This window comes from Diprion similis, chromosome 4 (genome assembly GCF_021155765.1).
Source record: "Diprion similis isolate iyDipSimi1 chromosome 4, iyDipSimi1.1, whole genome shotgun sequence".
NCBI classification, from domain to species: domain Eukaryota; kingdom Metazoa; phylum Arthropoda; class Insecta; order Hymenoptera; family Diprionidae; genus Diprion; species Diprion similis.
Genome location: NC_060108.1, coordinates 7,288,617 through 7,315,512, shown reverse-complemented (window position 1 = coordinate 7,315,512; position 26,896 = coordinate 7,288,617).

Sequence of the window (26,896 nt, the reverse complement as noted above, 5' to 3'; positions counted from 1 at the left end):
ATATGCGTCATATCTACGTATGCTTCTAATTTTGAAATTATTAATTTTTCTGGTTCAGTATCTGGCGTAAATTTTGATTCTGGATTCCTACTGAAAAAATCCGCTACGATATTATCTTTACCCTTACAATGTGATATTTCAAAAAAGTATTCCTGAAGCAATAAGATCCATCGAATTAATCTAGCATTATGAAATGTGGTATTCTTTAAAAAGGTTAAACTTTTGTGATCTGTAATAATTTCAAACTTCCTCCCAATAAGATATATACGAAATTTTTGTACTGAGTAAATGACCGCAAGTAGCTCTTTTTCTGTTGTAGTATAGTGAATTTCTGGATTGGTCAAGCATCGACTAACCATAGATATTAAATATTGATTTCCAACTTTATCTGTTTGATATAAGATTCCACAGATCCCTTTATCGCTAGCATCTGTCTGTATTTTGAATGGAATATTTGGCAATATATGGTGTAAAATTATACTATTTACAAAATTGTTTTTTAAGTCTTCATAGGCTTTTGATAATTCTGGTGTCCATTTCCAGGATATGTCCTTTTTTAACAATTTTCTAAATGGATCAATATAATAGGCATGTCGCAAACTGAATTGTCGATAATAATTACAAATTCCTAATATTTGTTGTAATTGCGTCTTGTTTTCTGGTTCAGCAAAGTTTCGAATTACCTCCAATTTACTTGGGTCTGGTCTAATTCCGTCTACAGATAAAATAAATCCTAAAAATTTAAGTGAGTCTTGACAAAACTTCGACTTTTCAAGCTTCAATGTAAAATTGTGTCGGTTTAATTTATCAAATATTATCTGTAAATGTTTCATATGCTCTTCAAAAGATGGTGATGTTATAAGCAAATCATCTATGTAACATGTTAAAAATTCGGAATATTCATTGCCAAGGGCTAAATTTAATGCTCTGATAAACCCGCTTCCAGCTGTTTTTAGTCCAAAAGGAACTCTACAGAACTGGTACAATTGCGATCCATATAAGAATGCTGTATAAGGTCGTGATTCTGGTGCTAAAGGAATCTGCCAATATCCGTGCGTCAAGTCTAGGGTTGTCATATACTTCGTACCATGATGTTTTTGTAATAATTCAGCGATTGGTGGAGGTGATTCTTGATCTGACTCAATCACATCGTTCAAATATCTAGCATCCAAACAAATTCTTATTTTATCATCTCCTTTTTTGATTACTCTTAATGGATTACAGTGTGGACTAATAGATCTCTCAATAATACCTAATTCTAACATAATTTTTATTTCTTCACTAACTTTGTCTCGTAAAGCTAAAGGTACTGGATACGATTTTCTTATAATTGGATTTGATTTTGTTAATTTAATTTTATGCTCATAAATTTGGATACATCCTGGTTTACTAGAAAACAATTTTTTATTTCGCTCTAGAAGATTTATAAAGGCTTCCATTTGTATACCGTTTAATGACGTTAGACTACTCGCAACGTTTGAAATCTCTTTGTAAAAATTGTGATCCTCTCTCTGCGATTCGAACTGCTCGTCTGTTTTCTTTTCTATATTCGCTATCGTTGTTTGATTTTCTTTCTCTAATATTGATACATTTTGTACTATTTCTTGTTCATCGTTACTATTATTATTTTGATTTAAACAACTCTGCGAAACGTCAGTATTTTTTTCACATTTTGACATATAACTATTCAATTCATTAAATTCAATTATATCATCATCATCAATATTTCCACTATTCTCAACAATTTCAATATCATAAACATTTTCATCATTCTCAACAATTTCAATATTATAAACATTTTCATAATCATCAACATTTTCATTATTTTGAATAATTTCCTTATCCCTAACAATTTCAATAAATTCATTATCATCAACAATATCAATATCATCAATTTCATTATTCTCAATAATTTTCTTTTGATCAACTATTAAATTATCAGAATTCTTATCGCAACTAACACTAGGTGTTTCATTGTCGACATAATTCATCATTTGAACATCCTTATTTGGCATTTCATTCTGATTGTTTTTATCTTCAATGTCTATGTACGTCTTAATAATTTGAATCGTAGTACCTCCCTCACGAGTAGAAGACACCAATTTATTCAAAGGATCCAAATCGAACGACACGATTGGCCTACAAATACGAATACCGTTTACCTCCAGCGTACGATTCCGGTAATCAACTATTACATTGTTTTTTAATAACCAGTCATTGCCCAAAATTATTTGATTGCATAAATGTGGGATTACCAAACATATACATGAAATTATTTGATTCCCCAAATTCAATTCTAAGAAAACTTGATATTTAACATTAACTGTTCTTTTACCAATAGCAGGAATAACCATAACTTTACTGACGGGAAGTACGTCCAAATTTGTTTTTGCTTTTAATTGATTAAAGAATTCATCTGAAATGCACGTCACCTGACTACCTGTGTCTAACAAAGCGGATACCTTAATATCATATATATTTATTTCTAAATGTGGGCATTTTGGTATGTTTTGCATCAAATCTGGCTCTATTTTATCATTTCCTTGCACATCATATGCTAGGTCCTCTATATAATCATATGGATCACGACGCGAAATTGGACCTCGGCTTAGCGCGCCGCTAACTAGTTTAAATTTCGATATTGATTATCAGCTGATGCTGCTGTTGCTCTATTATTCATATTCGATTGATTCCAAAATGCTTGACTATTTGTTTGAAAGTTACTCATATTATTTTGTGGATAACAGTTTGGTGGTGGATACCTTGTATTTGGTAAACAGAAATTGACTCCATTTGTTCTGCTAGGCATTGCCTTGTTATTATATTGGTACGTCGTATTAGCTTGTCCTCGTTGACCCTGACGGTTATAATCATATTGATTTCGATTATTTTGATAATTCATTCCCTTCACTTTTACATATGAATGGTCATTATTTGTCGATTGAAAATCTCGTCGTTTTTCTCTTTCTCTTTCTTCCTGTGCTAAATCTAACTGTGCTAATGCTGTCTCAACGACATTATTGTCCGAAAAATTTATTGCTACTAAAGTTTCTCTTATTCTTATTGGCATTTGTTGAATTATACTATAGTTTATCTCATAATCAGTTAATTTAGGCTCAAAATATTGCGCTTCTTTCGTTTGTTTTAAGTAATATGTTTGCAAATTGTTTTCATGCGCTCTGTATCTACGTGATGACCACCGATTTTTTTCTCTTATTCTAATTGCCACTGAATTATATTCCTCCAAGAAAAATGTTTTAAAATCTGCATATGTTTCAAATCGAATTCTTCTACTATCTAACCATATTTTCGCTCTTCCCTCCAATGCTCCGTGCACTACTAATATTCTTTGTTCTACGGGTACATGTCTTAATTCAAAATATCGTTCTAAATCGCTAATAAATTCTCTAGGATTTGCATTATCTTCACCAGAAAATTTTGGTATCTTCACTTCAACATTAAAAGAATTTAAATTATTTATCAAACCTCCTAAAATTCTGCCATCCTGCTCCCCCTGTATCGGTTCTGAGTCCCTTGATATTAAACGGTTTGTAATTTGACGTTGCCGCTCATTTTCCGTTTGTAGCCTTCTCAATTCTGTCAACAAGTCATCCTGTGACCTCATCTCCAGTAACCTCTGTTCAAGTTCAGCTCTTTGTTTTGCTATCCGTTGCTCTTCCAGTTTTAATCTCCTCCGTTCCTCAGCTACATGATCACTCGTCCGTGAAATCGACTGTGACTCATTTTCGGTCGATTCGTCAATAATTGAGTCTGGCATAATTACGTATTTAATTTGTCGTCCACTTCTCGTACTTTTTGGCCTGCCGAGTGGACTTCTGGTTAATTTTGGCATACAGTTAAAATTTTAAACAATGACAATGAAAATTCTTATAACTATCGCATTCATACACATTGACAAAATAAGCAAAAAATAGACCCTTTCTAATTATCGTGCTCCTGCGTTGGGCGCCAATTGTAATATTTATTTAATTTCTTAGACTAAATCACGGTAAAAATTAAACAAAATAAAAAAAAATGAAAATACACAAATAATGTATGTGCTTGAAAAGCTTACGAGTCTGTTATTTATTGAATTGAATATTCATTTGTTTGCTTTAATTATATATATCAGAAACCCATTCATCCATCCACTCATTCATTCAACATAAATTGTAAATGATAAAATTTGCAGACTATAAAACTGTATATATGTATAAATAGTTTTTGTGTGTAAAATTATAAATTGAAAATGTCTTTATCCCTTTATAGTTATTTATTTAAATTCACTCTCCTTTTTTAATGGCTTCTCTCCACGTGTTCATAATTTCGTCTCTTATTGTAACTCTTTTGTTATTATCGGTTATAGGTTTTTTTTATTTGAATGTTGATTCGTCACTGACTTAGTTTTTCTTTTCTTTTTATTTATATTTTGTACGGTAATTTTGTTAGATTTGTTTATATGGCTACACGCCCGTAACATTTGAAGAGATGTTCCTTCCACCAGAGGTGAGTGACCAGAGAGAGCTGAACAGAGATTCGCGAGCCGGTATTCCTATTCGAAAAGATCCATGTTATTGGCTGGAACATATTATGTGACACACTGTTAGTCAAATCCATCCTCTAGTTCTTCTATTGACTTTTCGACGTGGGAGATTTGAATCGTTACAAAATAAATTTATGTAAAAGATAAATGGTAAATTGCGAGGTGGGCATTCCCGTAGCAATACGGTGGCCCGAAGCGATAAACCAACTATCTGACAGACAGCCACGGCTTTTCGAGCACTGGTCTGTAGGTTATGTTGTATTTGTCTATAATCAATTAGAAGGGAGCATCGTGCTAGAACAGTGTCTCCGAAATTGTGTATAAAGGAAAAACCTTTGTTATAACCAAGCCAGGTCCATTAATTCAGAGTCTGGGTCACCAGGAATTTAGACGTATCGAGTCAAGCTTTTATCTTCTTATGCCGTATTTGATTTATCGTAGAACGCTCCTTCATTTATTAAAACACTAAAGTCTTAGTCTGAAGGCAAAGACACCCACATAACGAGCTATTCTCACAATCAAAGCTTTAGAGAAGAGCGTACACGTTACATTTGGCGTTAGTTAATACGTTATCGCTGAAGTGCCTGGTCAAACTTCTGTGAATTTCGATTTCTGATATTTGTGGATTCAAACCGGATGCGACAGCAAACTTACGGCTCGCATATTCTGACCACCTAATTCGTGAGTCTTTGTTATAATAACTAAATTCTAAATCCCGTTTTATGTCCCTTTGTGTATCTTCGCTCCAGTATCTGTTTAGAAAACGCGTTTTGAAATTTTCCCACGTTCGTATGACGTACCTTCGCGCAATCCACCAGTCTTTAACTTCGTTGTTTAAACTTTGACCAAGCAAAACTAAAACCGTGTTTTCGTCTATATTCAAGATTTAAATATATTCTTCCATCTCTTGGATGTATTCTACTGGCCGTTCATATGTTGTATTGTCGAAGCTCCTTCATTAGGAAGTTGCCTCGTATTTCCGTATATACATTTTTTTTGAGAATAGGAGGGATAGAGGGGTAAGATTTTTGGGATGAAAAACTCGCATTTGAGCTATCGAATTTTGTACGTTTATTAGCTCTTGTGGGAAAAGTCTTGTGGCATAAAAACCCACGAAGTTGTGGCAATAGCGTATTTGCGTACGTGAGTGTTTATAGAGCACGTTTGGTCCGTGCTATTGTGATCTTGCACCGAGGATTTGTCAGCTGTTGCTGTCCTCGTTTGGTAAGGGGTGTATATCAAAGGTCGGAGAATCTAGAACCACACGGCCGCTCACCTCGACTGAGAGTCGGAGAGTCTAGAACCGCATGGTTGTTCACCTCGACTATTGACCATCGTATAAGTATATTTTGCTCAGTAGAGCCGTATGTGAGAGAGTCCGGAGCCATCCTCGCTCGGAGAAGGACCGTGATGAACTGAACCAAAATGTAGATTGCGCGCCCCCCTCCCCGCCCAAACGAGATTTGGAATTCTTGGTGATTCGAATCAATCGGGCGCGGCAGTTAGGAGATCGCAATAGTCCGAACGAAAATTATTCTTATTCACTAAACATATGTTTTACCTCCATAAGTCGGTAATTTTAATTGTTTAGCAATTATACTTGACATTTCAGGTTGTCTGGATTGATTAATATTTCTATTTTGTAACCTGACTGTGCGAATATCTTCCTTGATTCCGACTCTAAGTTGTTCTTGTCTATTACCTAATTCATCAATCTGTTCCTGATTCCGTCTGTTTGTTGAATTTATTTTCTGATTTAAAGTTTTGTTTGATGCAACTTGTTCGCATCGCAGAAGATTTTCGCTTGTTTCGATCTGATTTCTACAATCAGTCATTCCTGTCTCTAACTTATCGTTTAGGGTATGAACAGCTGTTTCTATTCTTTTAACTGTTTCCCTATTATCCGTAATTGATGCAGTTAATCTGCTTTCTGATTCTTTTATTACCTTCATTAGCTTATTAAACATATCATCACTGTGATGATCTGGACTGAATTGGTTCATTGTGCTACTTTGAGTTGAAAGTGGAAATCCAGTATCGACAAAACCTGTGTCACTTATAACTAGTTCTGCGGTTGCCTGAGCAACGGTACCGATATCCGTTTCCTTGTTTGCCATTGTTATTTAGTTTTGACTTATAGGTTGGATCTGACAGACACGTATGACAGTTACTATTATGATGACAATTTCAAAAAGGACTAATTTTGATGTGAGCGTACAATCTCCTAGTATGTCGATTACGTTATGTAGTTAATATGAAAATTATACTGGATTCTAGTTCTCTTTATAAATGATTTTACGTATGCTAAAAGTGAGTTGATATGTTTTGAATGCTTCTAAATTCTATATTTTCTTGATTTATACGAATTAGAACGCCCCACGTTGGGCGACAAATGTGACGTGTACGCTCTTCTCTAAAGCCTTTCTTGTGAGAATAGCTCGTTATGTGGGTGTCTTTGTCTTCAGACTAAGACTTTAGTGTTTTAATAAATGAAGGAGCGTTCTACGATAAATCAAATACGGCATAAGAAGACAATAGCTTGACTCGATACGTCTAAATTCCTGGGGACCCAGACTCTGAATTAATGGAGCTGGCTTGGTTATAACAAAGTTTTTCCCTTTATACACAATTTCGGAGATACTGTTCTAGCACGATGCTCCCTTCTAATTGATTATAGACAAATACAACATAACCAAAAGACCAGTTCTCGAGAAGCCGTGGCTGTCTGTCAGATAGTTGGTTCATCGCTTCGGGTCAATCGTATTGCTACGGGAATGCCCACCTCGCAATTTACCATTTATCTTTTACATAAATTTATTTGGTGAATAAATGGCAAGCTAGGAAACGTTGAATATCTTTCATAATCAAATATTTAATGATAACAACCAAAAAATTAATGTTTTACAAACAAAAGAAAATACAACGTTTAATTGCTAGCCTTAATGCTATTTTACGTACTACTACCGCTTTGAATTTTAATAAGTTTGAGCTGCACCAGCGCTTTGCTAGATGCCCTCTTTGACTTTGCTTTTCGATATGCTTGAGTTACACCAGCGCTATGCTAAATGCACTCCATCAAGATTCGCGGCAGCGAATCGCCGCCAAGTACCTGTAGGCGGCGAGAGCTAGCCGAGAATCATTTACCCGGACCAACCGAAGCCCAAAATCAGGGTGTGATATCTCCGGAATGTGTGAATGATATTCAACAAAACTCACAGGACCAAAAGATCTTGTCCATCTGACCTTGCTCTATAAATTTGATTGACATGTGTCCGCCAGTTTCAAAGTTATTAACTTCCAAAGTTGATGTGAAATGAAAAATCTTCTTCTTCTTCTTCTCCGCCCCTAGTCTTGGGACCTCAATAAGTGAAGAACGGCTAAACACATTAAGTTCAAATTTGAAAGGGGGGTCACTGCTATTGAAATCTCGCCCTCTATTGATTTTGAGATAAATCTGAACATGCACTCGGAAGGAAAAAATTATTGAAATCTTGAGGCACGGAACGCTGCTTGGGACCTCATTATGTATTGAACCGCTAAGCATATTCAACTCTGAAGTTGAAAAAGTAGTAAGAGCCATTTAAATCTTGCCCCCTATTGATTTTGAAGTGAATCAGAACGCGTAATCAGACGGTACAACCGAAAGAAAAATTTAGAAAATTGCATGAAAATGGCCGCACGAGATACAAAGATGGCCACCCATGAACGTTGACGTAGCACCACTATCGGTCATTGTCTAACTTTCGTCCGTTCCATGGTTTTTCGGTGACTAGGTCCGGTGCACCGCGGTCTGACGCACCCGGGTCGTCCGCTCCATGGTTTTCGGCATCTAGGTCCTGTGCACCGCGGTCCGACGCACCCGGGTCGTCCGCTCCATGGTTTTCAGTGTCTAGATCCTGTGCACCGCGGTCTGACGCACCTGGGTCGTCCGCTCCATGTTTTTCGGCGTCTAGGTCCTGTGCACTGCGGTTTGACGCACCCGGGTCGTCCGCTCCATGGTTTTCAGTGTCTAGATCCTGTGCACCGCGGTCTGACGCACCTGGGTCGTCCGCTCCATGGTTTTCGGCGTCTAGGTCCTGTGCACCGCGGTCTGACGCATCCGGGTCGTCCGCTCCATGGTTTTCTGACTGGATGTTTTATGTCTTAACCGGTGGAAAGATTGTGTTTATCACTTATGATTGGTTACAAAATACATCATTGTTGCTGTTAGAGACTTGCAAAAAGTAGTGAAATCCGAATCAAAAACATCTGAAATGTAAAAATAGCCGCCAAGTACCATAGTTACATTATAATGAAAAACTTATCGTCAATCTCTGCCGTGAAATCAGGAAAAATGCCAAGCACGACCTCCCCGCACGTACACGTCGTGAAGCCGGACCTCGCTTTTTGTGTAGTGATATCGAAACATCATTCCAAGAGCTACGTACTTGGCGGGCACTTTTTTTTTGTCCTACCGGTACTCTTTTCTTACGCCTTTGTGACTTCATCGAAATTGTACAAGCGATGATAATACTTTAAGCTCTGAATCGAATAATTGTAATAACGATCAGAGTTATGTTCATAGTAATAATACAATGTTTTCTGTATTATAATGACTGTTCGCGCGAACACCTCATTTCAAATGTTTTTGATTCGGATGACATTTACTTCTTTCTACGGTTGAGCGACAACAGCGCTTTGCTAGATGCCCTCCTTGATTTTACTATCCTTCTACCGGAAACGGTTCCTTACGGGACGCGTTCCGCTTTCTCTAGACGGTCAGTCTCTATTGCTTTGAGTCAGCTGGCCAAGCTCGTCACTTGTTAGTGGGGTGGCTGTAGGCTCAGAACTGCTGGTTATTGCCTCATTTCGTCCACTATTTATACTCAATTTGGATCAGGTATGGACGCTGTGTTGTCTGCTCCGGCGTGACGGCTCGTCCGTGTTGCGTCTTGTTAATGTGCGTGTCCTGATCCTTTAGCTTCACACAGGTGAGGCTCTTGACGTCATACTCATGTATGTCTAGCTGACTGGCAGGTCAGCTGACCGTTACAGTATGTATAGCGATGTATAATCCTTCGAAGCTATAGATCTATTTGAAAGTTTCAATTAATTCATATCATCACAGTCGATTATAATTGGTTTTCTTTCATTTCCTTGTATGTTTGCTCACTGAGATCAATTATATAAACTTGTTGAGATAAAATAGTGTATATTACTGATTCATCATTCATTCGTATATTCATCCATTCACATAGAGATAAAATACGCCTTTGGCATGCATGTAATAATCTTTTCTACCTTTAATTTGTATATTAGTTTGTCTGTCGTTCTTTTCCATTAATGATAACCGTTTACTTAACTTTTACTATTCGCTGAAGTTGTTAATCATGTAATCTTCAATGAAGCATGTCGTCAAATCGTCATATCGTGTCGTTTGTACATTTTTTTCTTGATGTAGACTATTCATCACTTTAATTTATCTTAAGGCGATGAAATGTTTATTTTTTATATAACATTTTTTTATATTACATTTAATACTAATACTTCTCGAAAAATCCCCGGAGAAAAGATCAATATATTTGATGAAATTCAACATGCCAACTACGAGGTATATAATTCAGCTGTTGCTTCTATGGCGTCTTCTCGTAGAGTGCCCTCGATTATACTTTGGACTCACCCACACCTACTCATACACGATACAACACTCATACACACAGGCTTATGTCTCCACGCCTTGCCTACAATACGGAGCTATTGTAGCTGTCACATACATCACAAGGGACTCAATAACTAAGGCTAATACCGAGAAGGCAGAACTGACAAGATTTTGGGTAATAGACATGTAATTGTCTCGCTTCAGTGAGTTTTCGGAGAGGCAAACTGCCACCTCAGGGTCGAACTGTGGTGCCTCCTAAAGACATTCTCCTATACGAGGATATTTTGTCAGCAGAGCGGATCCAGGTCACTTCACTCAAAAAAACCGTCAAGTCACGGATCTTTGCGCCATTTGAAATATCCGTAGTACTATGTAAAAAAAAACCACAGTTTCAAGGATTTTGAATTTTTTTCAAAAATGGCCGAGTTTGAGCTATGTAAACTTTTGTATACCACTGTTGCACTGCTATGTTTGAAAATTCATATCTCCGAAAGTATACATCAGAGCGGACTGATCCTGCAATCGTTTTGTTCGTAAAAGAATGCGCTTCGATAAAAAAAAATTTATTTGTGCAAAAAAAATTTCTTTCAATATTTTTTTACCGTTTTTTTTTGTTATTCTGCTGCCATTTCCGCGGGACTAACAACAATTCATGGAGATAATTTTTTTCGGATACCTGTATCCTTCCTCTTTAATCCTAAAAAAAAAAATTGATGGAGAAGTTACCAGAGCTGGAGAAAAAAAATGAAGCGTCTCGTCGCGCGTCACCGCGCGCGCCAGTCCACGTCAGCGCTACTCCCGCGAACTCGGTGTGTTGTGTATATGTATATGTATCGAAGTGCGGAGGTCAGTCACATAATTCCAGGTCAAAGAAGCTGCATAACCGTTGAAAGAAATGGTGAAAAAATATCGGTTCAGAAGCATCTGATGTTGAATAATCTGAGAGAATTGTATCGATTATTCCGTGATCGTTATCCGGATAAAAAAAATCGGTGTTTATAAATTTGCAGAGTTGGCGAATTTTTAGTAGTATGCGATTTCGCTGAGAATTATGCATTTGTTGTACAAGATTCCACGCAAGGGTTTCACTAGACCAATAATCAGGCGACTATTCATCCAATCGTGGTTTACCATAAAATTTACGCGGACGACCAGTTGAGACATTTTAGTTTTGTGATAATTTCAGAGCATCTGAAACATAATACAGTCGCGGTTCATTTATTTCAAAAAAAGTTGATCAACTTTATAAGAGAAGTTTCAAAATTCGATTCCTGTAGAAAAAATAATTTATTTCTCCGATGGAGCAGCTTCCCAATATTAGAACAAAAAGAAATTTCATAAACATAACACATCACTTCGAAGACTTTCAATGCGAAGCCGAATGGTATTTTTTTGCTACATCACATGGAAAATGGCCGTGTGATGGTGTTGGTGCAACTGTTAAGAGATTAGCTTCGCGTACGAGTTTACAACTGATTGGCAATTCCGATCCTATCCAAACACCGCTGGATCTGTATAATTGGGCAGGTTCTTATTTGCGGAGCATATCTTTTGCGTACTGTACGTCTGCAGAATATCAAGCGGAAGAATCTATTTCACAAAATCGATTCGATAAAGCCTTGACAGTTCGTGGCACTCTAAAATTACATGCGGTTATTCCAGTATCTCATAAACTCATCAAAACAAAATTATTTTCCGCATCAGAAAAGTTTGATTCGACGAAAATTATGAATTAATTTCAAATAGAGGTTGGCTACTAAGCGTTATCCTGCGAATCATCGCTGAAAATGTCGGCCCTTTTCAGAGCCACCAACATATTGCAAGATTATCTATCAGTCATGTAACACAAACTGAGTGAAATAGAATTAAACCCAATTTCAGCACAGGAGTGCTCAACGAACCATAACCGTACTGGAATTCTCAGAACAGGTATACAGTTTAACTCCAAGAAAGGATGACCAGTGGACGGATACTTGAGGGCTAGGGTGGTTAATATCTATTTCCGTAGAATGGATAGCCCGGGTAAGTGGAAGAGCATCAAATCAAATTGAACTCCACTTTATCGTATATAATATACGCAACACACCGAGTTCGCGGGAGTAGCGCTGACGTGGATCGGCGAGCGCGGTGACGCGCCACGAGACGTTTCATTTTTTTTCTCCGGCCCTGGTAACTTCTCCATCAATTTTTTTTTTTAGGATTAAAGAGGAAGGATACAGGTATCCGAAAAAAATTATCTCCATGAATTGTTGTTAGTCCCGCGGAAATGGCAGCGAAATCAAAAAAAGAAACGTTAAAAAAATATTGAAAGAAATTTTTTTTGCACAAATAATTTTTTTTTTATCGAAGCGCATTCTTTTACGAACAGAACGATTGCAAGATCAGTCCGCTCCGATGTATACTTTCGGAGATACGAATTTTCAAACATAGCAGTGTAACAGTGATATACAAAACTTTACATAGCTCGAACTCAGCCATTTTTTAAAAAATTTTAAAATCCTTGAAATTGTATTTTTTTTTTTACATAATACTACGGATATTTCAAATGGCGCAAAGATCCCTGACTTGACGGTTTTTTTTTGAGTGAAGTGACGTGGATCCGCTCAGCAGATTGTTTTTCACTTCTTTTTGTTGTCCTGTTGTCAGCTGTGCCAGCGGGCTTAAAACTGCTTGGTTTGCGGGCTTTCACCGATGATTTTAATAACGTCTTTCTCTAGAGAGAGAGAGAGACGTCTCCAGTATGACTGGCGTAGGACCTGCGTCTCAAGAAGAGCTAGGAATATCTTGTAGAATTGGCTAGATTACTGGTGACTCTGATTCCGAGGCAACCGAGCTGTTGTTTTAATGATAATCAAGGCTCGACGAGGGGAGTATTTTTGTTACAACACGTCCCACTAGTGATAGTGGTTCTATGGGACAGTAAAACAAACGACAATGTAAAACCCATTTTTCTTCTATTTTTTGTTTCTGAGTTTGGTTGTTTTTTTGTTTATTTATTTATTTATTCAGATCATTTATCAAGTACATCACTTCGGCCTTGTCTTACCTCCCGGGTAAGCTCAAGCGTGATAAAGATCGATCATTACGTTATTTCTCGAATAAGGTCGATTGTCGTATATGTAAGTTATTGTGCCGTGTCTCGCATAACCTCAATCACTACCTCCCAATTTTCAGAGTCAAATTGCCACTAATATCCGTGTAAAATGAATTGCTTACCTGTTTGTCCCGTTTGAGCTGGAGAATCTGAAACCGGACTGACGCAACAGCTTTTCTTCCAGTTTTTTCAGCCTTTACCATAGTTTCACGTTTTCTTAATCGTGAGAGGATGATTTACTCTGTGTTTTCCCGTAACTAAGCACTCGGGAGCGGAAATTCGATGGATATTTAGGGAAAAACTGCACGCTTTACTCTAACCGTGTGACTTGGTCAGCACGAAGAAATGGTATGACGAAAACGACAAAAAGCCGGAAGGCTGCGCCACCAACGCATGCGCGACTATTTTTCAAATTTAAAACTCTAAAATCGTGACTTCAATAGTTAAAAGTAGTGGTACTACATCTGTAATCTCTAAGGCGAGCCTTGCAGTATAATTAACATATAAATTATAACGAGTGACGACTGAAACTTAAGAAGTACTAATCGATATATCATTATCATTTTATTACAAGATTGTTTTTTTTGTTTCTTCGAATTTTGTTGGGAAATTTATTTACGTACACAAATTTTGACGATATATAAGGAACGATAACCGCTCACATCAACAAGAAGGCATAACTTTGATGCATAACCTTCTCACAATAAAAGATAATAATTACATTTACATAGTATTAGTCAAACGCCTAGTTGTTTCATTTCTGTAAATTCGATTTTCAAGAATATTACTGTGTATTCGACTATGATATGTAATTTTTTGATAAATTCGATACAATCTAAGGATAGGATGAACTCAATTCATTCTGCCGATTCTTCAATGCAATTTCACCAGATAAAATCAATTTAGCTGACCAGTTATTCAATGATAATATTAGTGTAATTATTCTCGTTTTTACCAAAATCCATAAAGTATAAGCAATTCGTTACAACCCATTTCAGACAACCCAACGTTTACACATAGCAAGGTCTCCAAAGCTTACTTTCAATTTACCTACATCGGCACCAACGTGCAAACCGCCGTTCCCTCAATTGAATCGAGAATCAGTTGCTACCACTGAACTTTGGTCGCCTACAATTCAAACAGATGAAGCCACTGGCTCCCGCAATTACCGCGTCACGTTGCGCTAAGTGTGGGTACCCGTATCTGGGTAAGTCGTGTTTGAAGATCTGTATCGAACTCGTAAGCAGGCACTTGGAGCCAGGTGTAAAGTAGATCAAAGAGGTATTCAGCCGACTGCCGCAATTCCGTGAAATCTTCGGCTCTGCGGCTCTCGTAGATACGTGCAAATAGACCACGAAGATGGTGCTGCTACAGAGCCATCCAAACGCAGCAGAATGCTGGAATAGGCAGGCTATCAGATCAGTTCACGGGCAGAGTATATAGGAATACATTTGAAAAGAAGACGAGAAGCAGCGTTTTATAACCACTCGTAACCGAACAGTTCCGTAGTGGCTGCGGAAGCCAACGGGGTAAACGTGTGTCATGAAACTGACGTATAAGATCGAACTGTTTTTTCCCGCGCTCTGATCCTTACGCGGCTTTTAAATCTGCCGGATGAATAATGGACAACGCTTGCTCGACATAGTTTCTCTCCCGGTTTTTCATCTTTAGTGGAGAATTACAGATGTGAGGGCAGGATGAATGAATACGAATGATAAAGCACGTGCTAGTTGGATACGGTACGTTTCCTGTAAAAGAAAATAATCAGAAAAGAACTAAAAAAATCCAACATATCTTTTCACCCAATAGTAAAAGCGTGCTTTGCTACGGAGATAGATGTGATTAAAGAAATACAACGGAAATGCAACTGTGAATATTGAGCTTCGTTACCAGAATAATGTATTGTGAGATCTCAAACAATAATGACAGAGTTAATACGATATGGTCGTGAGAAATATCAGTTGTGAATAAACTTCGGGCATTCACCATACAAGAAAGTGAAAAATACCTCTTCCGCACGAAATTACTGACCTTGTTTTTCAGATTTATTTTCATTTTCTATAGACATCGTGTTCTAATCCACATAGCATACGCATTCTGCAAAACTCACAAATAGCCAGAGAGCATGTCGTAACGTTAAACCATCGATTCCGTTTGCAGTTCGGAACTTGGAATGCACCGATTGATCAGTAAACCAAAAGTAGCACAGCTGACTGGTACCGATACGTCACCAAGTTAGAAAAAATTCAACCTGCAACGTACTCAAAGTCAGTCATAAGCAATTCGCGATCAGGTAACAACACCTTACTAGGATTCAAACTGAAACAAGTTTTAACCTTGTTTCAGGGAAGGAGGGTACAACTGGGTTGACTACAATCATACCTATTTGTAAAAGTTGTTTTTTGTTGAAACGCGTTTGATACGATATCTCGAGAACGGTGCATCTTAGACAAAAAACTATTTCGAACTTTTTTCTTCTAAATTAAATTTCCCAACTTTTTTAATGCAAAACTTTTTTTCTTGTGTTACGGTACAGGGGGACGGCAGTCCATGTACCCACCCGAGGTGTTGGTTCGGGTGCTATTTTTGTTGGTTCGTAGTCGTCACCGTCTTCGTTCAGGGAACGGAAGGGAAATAACAATAATTAGAGAATGATTATAACTTTTATTTTGATTTGGAAATTGGGTGAAGTCGATGGGGAGTAGTTGAGGTAATGTTTTTGGGGAACAGGAGTTGAAGCTGAATGTGGGAGGTAAGAGCGTTGGGATACGAGTGAGGCTTTTGCGTGAGAAAATGAGCGAGGATCCAGGGTAGAGGGGAATCGAAATAGCAAGGTAAGGGCGATAGCGAGTGGTGTAAGGCAAGGTGGAAATAGGATGACAAGATATGGAGTGTGGGAATGGCAGGTAAAGACGAGCGTCGAGGAAGGTGGGAGAGATGTGAGGCGGGACGTCGGACGTAACACGCCCCCCCTTCGGGAAGAACATTCGGTGAGGGTAAAGAGCCGAATGTTCGAAGGAAAACCGAATTTTTGGGTAATGTATCGACTCACTTACGAAAGATTACAATATAGTTTGCCTTAAAGAGTATAGCGCCTAGGGTTAATGCGCGTTTAAGCGGGTTAGTATACATTTTTAGCAGAAATGTTTTTTTTTTTTTTTGTAACAATAGATATGTTCTTATAGTTTAAGTGTGTAGTAGTTACATAACCGTGATAGGGAAATTACAATGATAGTAAAATTAGAATTTTAGGATTATAAAGATACAATTATAATTAAATTATAATTTTAGGGTTTTGGTTGTAGATAATATAGATACAATCAAAGTTAAATGACAATGTCAGGGGTATAATTGTAGATAGTATAGATACGATTATAGTTAAATTATAATTTTTAGGGTTTTGATTGTAGATATTATAGATACAAGTCAAAGTTAAATGACAATGTCAGGGGTATAATTGTAGATAGTATATATACGATTATAGTTAAGTTATAATTTTGGGGTTTTGATTGCGGTACGGCATACGGTTATTATAATAGAACGTTTTAAGTTTTATTGAACGATATTTGGGCATAACAATGGGTATGTTCTTATGTTTACGTGGGTGTTGTCGTAGCTTGGACATTTCCATCATTTCAATTTGTGAATGAGCTCGGGGCATCGACGAAGTGCGAGGAGCCAGGTCCTTAGGGAATGACCTATTTTCTAGGTGAGAGTGGGAAATGGCATGGTGGGAAAGGATTTGGGGTCTTGGATGACGTGAGTCGAGGTTGTGGCGTGTCCGCCTGGATTTACAGCAAGAGTATACTTTTGAGATTCTTCTGAATAATGAGAATTTGTAGCAAAAGAGAACTGCTGAGGGGGACGCGAAGGCGATTCCGCCATAGCTGAGGTTGGTGGTGAGGCGATGCATGTTACTTTGAGTACGATAGTGTGTGCTTAGATCGGCTGAGCGTTTGAGCACGTCATTCAGGGCATGAGGCGTAATATGATGCAGTTACGGGTAGATTGATAATATACGGCTGTTGGTTCCTGTGCTAATTTGAGTTTATTCAGATGGACAATTTTGGTCTTATGGGGGGTGATGAAAATTTCGGCATTGATATCGTCAATTATACGCTTGATCGTATATGCTCCTTTGTAGTGATCGTCAAATTTAGATCGGGTTTCGTTTAGTAGATAGACCTTTTGACCTGCTTCGAAATTTTGATTATTGGTACGACGGTCGTAGTACGTCTTGGAACGGTGCTTTGCTAAAATAAGGTTAGCCGCGGCGTTTTTTCGTATGCTGGATAAGTTGGAGATTAAATCTAGAAGGAAGGAATCATAGGAACGGGTGTAAGCGCTGGCAGGGTTCGCGTCTGTCGGAAGTCTGGCATGGGAACCAAAAATTAGCTGATGGGGAGTGAAGTTAGTGCCTTCGTGCTTCGCGGTGTTATAACAGAAAATAGCAAAGCGGATGTATTCATCCCAGTTTTTACCAGCATTCGTGTAATGCTTGACGTGTTCGGTGAGAACAAGGTGACTGCGTTCTAGTGATCCGTTAGATTCTGGGCGGTAAGCTGTAGTTCGAATTTGTTTTATTTTAAAGAGTTTACAAAGTTGCTTAATGATTGTGCTCATGAAATTCTGTCCTTGGTCTGTAAGTATTGCTCGAGGGGCACCGTAACGTGTAATGTATTCTTTCGCGAATGCTGCACCTATTGTTTTGGCAGTGGCGTCAGGTAAAGGGATGGCGTCCAGGAATTTCGTCAAGTTGCATTGTATCGTCAAAAGGTATTTGTTGTTTGATTTAGTAAGGGGGAGAGGTCCAACGATTCTAGTGCTACTTTGTCGAATGCATCGGCAGGAGTATCTGTATCGGCAACCTGGTTTTTACTCTTACTAGTTTTTTCCTTTGGCAACTCTCACAAGTTCTTATGAAGTGTTGGATTTGTTCTTTCATGTGCGGCCAAAAATATTTTTGTCTAATGCGGTTGTATATTTTTGTGACGCCTTGATGACCGCCAATTAATGATTCGTGGCATTCTTTAATTATTTCTTTACGTAAACATTCGTCTGGGGTGACAGTCGTGTTGCGGCAAAGCGTGATTTGAATTTGTAAGCCTGCGAAAAGGTAAGATAAGAGTTTTCGGATAACACGAGGATCGAGTCCACTTAAACTATCGTCCGTTATTGGGAAAGCAAGGGATTTCGGAATTGAATCGGTCAAGACTGTTTTCAATTTAGACAAGAGTTGAAAAATATCATATAGGTTGCTTTTATCTGATTCTTTCGATTTTAGTACTAGAGTAAAGATCCGTCGGTTGTTGTGCTTGGATTCGATAATATCAAATTTCTGTGGACGGGGCCTCATAACTATATCTGGGTCAACGATATTATCGTGGGCAAGTTATGATGGTATGCCTTTAGTCCAAGAGCAGTCTGTTGATATAAAGTGTGCATAATTGGTTTTGAGCATCAAAAGACCATCATTGGTGTCTTTGACATTGTCAGATACCGGTATGTCGTCCAAGTTGTCAAGAAAGTTCGTGAAATCGTGGGAGGTATCGGTCAAATCGTCGTCAACATTGGGATCAATGTCATGGTCAGAGTGTGTGGTTTCCATATCGGAGTCGGATTGTCGGGCGCATGTATGGTATTCGGTATCGGTGAGCAAGTTGGAGCTGTTGGTCGTTATCAGAGGCCAGTGTAGGTACTAAGGGAGGAGGTGGAGAGGGGTAAGTAGTAGAGTTCGCTGGCCTAGGGGCAGCTGTTGGGCGTCTCTTAGCACGACGCGGGGGTCCTACAGGCGGGGGCATGACGACGTTCGTGGCTGGGAGGGGAGGTGGGGTCGTGAGAGGTGCGACTGATTTGGTCGGAGGTTGCGGTTTTTTTTAAAAGTTGACCAAGGTATCAAAAAAAACGTGTGGTAAGGGTTTGTCATTGTACTTTGGCTATGTCACTAGGTTATGAATTTTTCGGTTTCCGTGAGTGGTAGGAATAACGTTACGTTCTCTTAGCTGTGACGCGATTCTTTTTGACATTTGGCAATCAGCTGATATGCAGTGAGCCAAATTATCTTTTTGCTGTAGTAGGTCGGCTTTTATTTCTTTAATATATTTATTACGCATAAGAGGAAACGTGTCGCATTCTATAAGGAAATCGCTATAGGAAGGGTTGTGAATGTGAGGGGAGCTAGGTAAATCGGTAGCCGAATTAATGTCATCAACTTCTGAGTTCGTCTCTGGGGTTTGTAGGTCATCTGAGCTAGTTGAAGTGTCCGCAAAGTAGCTCAGGTGTGGTCTCTTACGTGGTCCAGGGTTTGTAGAGGAATTCGTTTCTCGATAGCGCATGGCGTTTCGGATAGGGATATACCGGGTGCGGAGGTGGGATGGAGGGGGGAGGTTTAAAAAGCATTGCGGTTTCTTTGTCACTGGATTCGTCATCTGAGAGATCAGAAGAATCAGAGGGGTATATCATTTGATAGGTGGGTTGTGAGGTTTTTGGGCATTTTAGCGGGGCCGGGTTCGTAGATTGGTCTGTGGTCTGTCGAGGGTGTCGGGGGTACTGATGGGTCTCTTTGGTGCGTTTTTTGGGTCTGTTGTCAGAGGATTCGGTCGTGTGACGTGGGCATCTTGCATCTATAGGAAGGATTTGTGCGACGTCAGGCGGCGTGTTTCTTGATAGAGCATCGGCGTTGACATTCGCTTTTCCCGATTTATGTTTGGTATCAAAATCGTATTCTGCTAGTTCTAGACTCCATCGTAATAAACGAGAATTAGGCTTCTTAACGCTTTTTACCCACTTGAGGGGCTTGTGGTCTGTAACTAAAGTGAATTTCTGACCATAGATGTAGGGGCGAAAGTGGTTGATGCTCCAGTAGGCGGTTAAAAATTCTTTATCGGGCACCGAGTAGTTTAATTCAGCGGCACCGTTCTTATCTTGACTTAGAACCGCACCGATGGCGAATTTTGACGCGTTGGTAGTGAGCGTAAACGGCTTGCTGAAGTCCGGGTATTGGAGAATTGGCTCTTTGCATAAACAATCACGTAAGGTTTCGAAGGCAGATTGGTGTTCGGATGTCCAAATGAAAGGGGTATCCTTCTTGGTTAGATTAGTGAGGCATTTTGCAATTTTTCCGAAATTTGGGACAAACCTGCGATAATAACCCAAAAGACCGAGGAACTGTTTAACATTTTTGGGATTTTTCGGGACAGGATATTCTTTCACAGCTACTAACTTCCCGGGGTCAGGTCTAACTCCTAAATCAGTGATAAGGTGACCAAGGTAAACGACTCCTTTGCGCAGGAATTGGCATTTGTCTGGCTGCAGAGTCAAGCCGGCTTCAGTTAGTCTTTTCATCAATTTTCGGAATTTAATTTCATGTTCTTGTAAATTTCGAGCGTAAATAACTATGTCATCCAAATATACGAACATCTCATTGCCTTGTAAGCCTAGCAGGACTTGATCCATGAGCCTTTGGAACATGGCAGGGGCGTTTTTTAGTCTGAAGGGCATTCGGGAGAATTCATAGTGACCCCGGGGCGTCGAAAACGCAGTTTTTGCCCTATGATCGGGGTGCATGGGAATTTGATGAAAGCCGGAAGCAAGGTCGAATGTAGAGAAATATTTAGCTGAGCCAAGTTGATCAAGAATTTCGGTGATGTCGGGCATTGGATAGGCGTCGCCGATTATTTTTTCGTTGAGCTTTCGGTAGTCGATCACCATGCGCCATCGTTTATTACCGTCAATATCGGGTTTTTTGAGAACGATCCAAACCGAAAAATTATAAGGAGATGCGGAATGTTTAATAAGGTCTTGCCGAAGGAGTTTATTGACCTGGGATTCGATTTCATCTTTGTGGATTTTTGGAAAACGATATTGTTTGGTGTGAATTGGTGTGTCGTCCGTCGTGGGGATAGTGTGATGGGTTAGATTGGTGTGGCCTAATTTATCTTCCAGGAGATAGAAAAGATGGTTAAATTCTGTTAGCAGGTCGAGTATTGATTGTTTTTCGGTGTCATTTAGATGATCGAGGCACTCACTATTCTTTAGGGTGTCCAATCTCTCTGACCCACTGTCAGTCAAGAGTACTGTTGCGGCGCCACGACGAGGTGCACTGTTATCAGGTATGCGGGGCTCAGGTTGCTGATGTGCGAAGTCAGTGAGCTGGCGAGGGTTGGAGGGGGGGTAATGGGACAGACGGGATATGTGGTTATAAGTGGAAAGAATTAATGAATTATTATGAGAAGTGGTTTGGGTAGGAAGGGGGGATTTTTGTCCATTATTTTGGTCGGAATTATTCGGCGGGGTAGACGTAATTTCGGGCATGGCTGTGCTCAGTGATTCGTCGAATTCTTCCAGGGTTACCGTTGGAGATACTATCTCTACGACAGATTCGTTGCAATTGAACACGTAGGAATAAGCGATGCCGTTCTGATTTCGAACTATTGCTTCACCACAAAGAACATTGTTGCCTGAATTAATGTGTTTAAGGTAGCCTACTTTGATATCTGGGTTTGCAACTATTATCAAGATGACCTTCGCGGTGCGGGCCTGTATTGTAATAACACGTGCGGTTTCAGGAGAAGGTTGTTCGATTTTGTTGAGGTGGATTGGCAATGAGGATCCAAGCATTACCGAGTTTGAGTTGAACGAGATAGTTGCTTTCTTTTTTCGTAAAAAGGGTTGGCCTAAAATACCGTCATGTGGGACTGGGAATGAATCAGGGACCAAGTGAAAGGTATAGGAGTTGTTATTAAAGCATATTTCCGTTTTTGCGATGGTTTCCGTCTTTTCGTCCGTTATACCAGTCAATGTCAAACGTTCGTCAGTGGTGCGTCGTACGAGGGGCCTAACGCAACCTTCTTTGATTAAGTTTACGTCTGCACCGGTGTCGATAATAAATTTAGAAATCCTTGTCAATTCAGGGGTAGCGATTGAAATTAAAGGGGGATCAGCTGAAGCTGTTATTAAGATGTGGCTTGTGGATCGGAACGCTAGTTGTTTGCATAGCTCGCGGGCGCATTCTCCCCGCGGGCAGTGTTGCCGTTTAAATCTTGATTCGAACTTACATGGTTTTGGTTATCACGCGGGGGAGATCTACATTGGTCTGACGTGTGGCCTCTGCGCTTACAGTTATCGCAGTACAGTTTGTCGCTTCTGCTGGGTTGGTTGCACTCATTGTAAAAGTGGCCCATTCTGGGACATTTGGTACAGTATCTTGTATTTTACAGGCGATGGCATTCCGTGATCAGGTGACCTCGGTGGTTACAGAATTGGCAAATAGTCGGCGAGGTCCTCGTTCGATCTGCGGGAGGCGCGAGGGTGCTTGCACCGAGCGCTTGGGCGTAGGACATGGGTTCGATACCGGGCGCTTGCTGATGCGCGTAACCAGGTGTGGGCAATGACATTAGAGGGGGGATGAGGGAGGGGGTTATGGACACCTGAGGTGGAGGGGTATCGTTTTGGCAGGCAGAGACGGAAATTGGGGGATATATAGGTGTAGGAGGGGTACAATATTGTGCAAAGCGTTACATTTGACGGTTATTTAACTCGGTCTCCTTGCTTTCGGCGATGCTGACGGCGATATCAAAGGTAAGGAGTGGTCTGATGGTAGCTATTCTCCACTCTAATTGTCATCTAAGCCCTCTAATAAATGTTCTAGCAGTGTCTTTTCTTAAGTCATTTAGCAAGACGCTTGCTATATCTGGCGGGTATTTTTTTCGATAGCTTTGCTTATTTCGTTTGATATTACTCTTATTCTGCATGAGTAATCGATGACGCGCTCACGCGGTTATTGGGTAATTCTATCTAATTGAGTTGATAATTGACGTACGGGGATGTCTGGGCGGTATGCTCGGCTGAGGGCCGTTATAAGGTCTTCGACGTCCTTGCAATTAATGCCTACTAAATATTGGGAAGCGGGACCGGTAATTTTTGATTGTGCAAATTTAGCAAGGGTCATTTTGTTTGAAGCTCTAATGAGGGTTTCCACGTGGCGCAATTGTTCCACAAATTGGTCAAAAGGCATGTTGTTGCCATCGAATGCAGGGATCGTCGGTAAGACGTCTTTTACTGACCAAAAAGATGAACCGGTCTCATTAGTTGGTGCCATATCGATTTCCGTAGATGGGCAATGGGTACGGGGATGAAATATCAACTTATTACTCAGGATTACAACGAACTTACAGAGCAAAGATGAACACAAACGCAAGGTAAAGCATGGTTGTAGGCGACTGAAGGCAGGTGAGACTTGAAGATGTGATGCACGTCGTCCGTCGGCAAGAGGAGGGTGTAGGCGGGGAAGTCCATTGCGTGTTGAAGAGTCTCGGTTTGGTGATCCAGGTATCTGAGTGATGCCAATCTTGGGTCCAGATTCTTGTTCCAGCGTCGCAGGCGTCCAGAAACGGGTGGGGGCTAATCACAATTTTGGGTTCCGAAAGGTGATGTGTGGTATAAATCGGCTGTCGTCCGTATATTTAGTTCGTAGCGGGTTCTGAATTTGTCAGGTTCACACTTGATTTGCCGGCGAACACTCTTGACGCGGCTATCACTTATTGATATGATATCGGTAGTTTTGCGTATTAACACTTTTCTTGCATAGATTTTCCGAAGCACTGCACAAAGGGTAGGTCGACGGCAAAACTGCCACCGCTGTGGTAAAACTCTGCTGTCGTCCGTATATTCCCACTCGTTGCACAGTTCGTTGCGGGTTCTGAATTTGTCAGGTACGCACTTGATTTGCCGGCGAACACTCTCTACGTGGCTATCACTTATTGATATGATATCGGGAGTTTCACGTATTAACACTTTTCTTGCGTAGATTTTCCGAAGCACTGAACAAAGGGTAGGTTGACGGCAAAACCGCTGCCACCAGAATGTTACGGTACAGGGGGACGGCAGTCCATGTACCCACCCGAGGTGTTGGTTCGGGTGCTATTTTTGTTGGTTCGTAGTCGTCGCCGTCTTCGTTCAGGGAACGGAAGGGAAAGAACAATAATTAGAGAATGATTATAACCTTTATTTTGATTTGGAAATTGGGTGAAGTCGATGGGGAGTAGTTGAGGTAATGTTTTTGGGGAACGGGACTTGAAGCTAAATGTGAGAGGTAAGAGCGTTGGGATACGAGTGAGGCTTTTGCGTGAGAAAATGAGCGAGAATCCAGGGTAGAAGGGAATCGAAATAGCAAGGTAAGAGCGATAGCGAGTGGTGTAAGGCAAGATGGAAATAGGATGACAAGATATGGAGTGTGGGAATGGCAGGTAAAGACGAGCGTCGAGGAAGGTGGGAGAGACCTGAGGCGGGACGTCGGACGTAATACTTCCATCAATACTTTCCGAGATATTTTGTCCGAAACGCACTAACTTTCGTATTTTACTCCTTCTGCTTTGTTTACCTTTACCACCGTAACCATTCACTCCTATGGAATTTTACTTATCATGAAACTTGTAGATCTTTTGATTATCTCCATCTTTTGTTTGACACTTTTTCTACCAATAATAACAGTTTCGAATTTGCTGCTCAGTTTATCGATCGAACTCTGTGCGATCACCGTAATATGACTTCAGTGTGTATTCTGCAATACTGTGAAAAAAATTCAAGTATTCGATGATCATTTATTAGTCAGCTTACCTATATAAACAGATAAATTACATAAATAACTCGATCTGAGACAGCCATTTGTTCGTAACATTGTTTAATCATTATATTTTGCAGATCTTGGTATTTGTTTTCGCATTCAACTTAATGATAAATCAATTAAGGATCAGAAAAGGAAGGAAATTATTAATCAAAACTGTTTCACACATTTATTAATAAGAAAGAAGCCATTCATAATTTAACATGAATCCCATGAGGTGGATGAATGAGATCTATCCATATGAATATCCTCCGCAATTTCTTGTAAATGCTAAGAAAAATGGTGGCAAAGCTTGTGGGTGCAGAAGAACTGGTTTGTACTGCTCGGTTATTCGTATTAATTGTATTGAAAATTCTTGTTCTAATGTACCCGATATGATTCATACTATCGATGAAGAGGATGTACCTAAGCCTTAAATACGATCCCGTAGATGCCTCGAGCACTAAAAAAATGGCTGATTCAGATCGAGTTATTCATTCGATTCACCGTTTTATACAGGTAAACTGACTAATGAATGATCATCGAATACTTTGATTTTTTTACAGTTTTTTTTAACGTTGATAGCGCGGAGTTCGATCGATAAACTGAGCAATAACTTCGAAACTGTCGTTAGTAGTGGAAAAAGTTTCAGACAAAAGATGTAGATAATTAAAATATCTACAAGTTTTGCAATAGGTAAAATTCCATAAAAGTGAATGGTTACGGAGGTAAAGGCGAAAAAAGCAGAAGAAGGAATAAAATACGAAAGTTTGTGCGTTTCGGACGAAATAACGCGGAAGGTATTGATGCAAGGAAGAAAGTTTTGAATAAAAAAGTTGGGCAACTTAATTTAGAAGAAAAAAGGTCTGTATAGTTTTTTGTCTAATTTAAGATGCACTGTTCTCGAGATATCGGATCAAACGCGTATCTAGCGATAGTGGCGCCCCCGATACTCTACGGGCCCTGCAAATCTGGCCTTATGCTCAGAATACAACCCCTTATCGAATACCACTATCAACTAGATTACCATACATTTTGCACAACTAGCCGTTTTTTGCGATAGATTGACTGGACTACTTGTAGCAACATTGTTTGTGTATTTGAACTTTTATATTGCATAGTTTTGGTATTTTCTGTCGGCGATGGTTGTAAAAAAATAGAGTTCTGAGGAACCCCCCCCCCCCCCACCCTACCTCCTCCTGCCCGTCCAATAGGGTATAAATGTCGATGGATTCTCCTTCTTTTTAATACTGACCGATGACACCGAGAAATCAATACTCATATACACTTCAACGGTCGAGAAAAAATACTTCATCATTACTATTCATAGCTTTGAGAACATTTCAGAATTTTTTCATTCAAATCAATCACAAAATGGCGGTATGGCGCATGTATGTAGCAGACGACCACGTTTTCAATCCGATGGCGCTAATTCCTCGATCAATTTTATCCGATCGACTTAAAATTCTGACACAAGCTTTAAAACTTGTTTATCGATTCGATCTCTTCAGTAGATTTTTTAATTTCAATCCCAAAATTTTTGTATACATGTTTTTTAGTAATTTTATGGTCGAAAAATGAATTTGTTCCTTCATAATGGCGTATATTTGAAAAAAAAATTTTCCAACATTTGGGCGATCAGTCCGAACCAGAAAAAGTGTTTTTTACCCCCAAAAAATGTTCATTTTGTTACAAGTTAAACAGCGATGTCGGGAGATGCGTCACCACAAAAGCCTTTGAGTTCGGAGTCGTTCGCTACTTATATGCGCGATGCCACCATTTTGTTATTTACTTCGATGGAAAAGTTGTAAAAATGTTCTTGAAACTATAAATAATGGAGCCATGGAACGCAAATTCCTCTAGGTGTTTTCATTTAAAAAAAAAAATCAAAAAATTTTAGGTGTGATTTCAGACTGTCTACGCTGTACCCTCCTCAAATAATATTGCATAAATAAACGCAGCATCTAGTCCTTGCAAATCAGTGCGAATTCATTCCATTTCCGGACCGACTCTATCTTC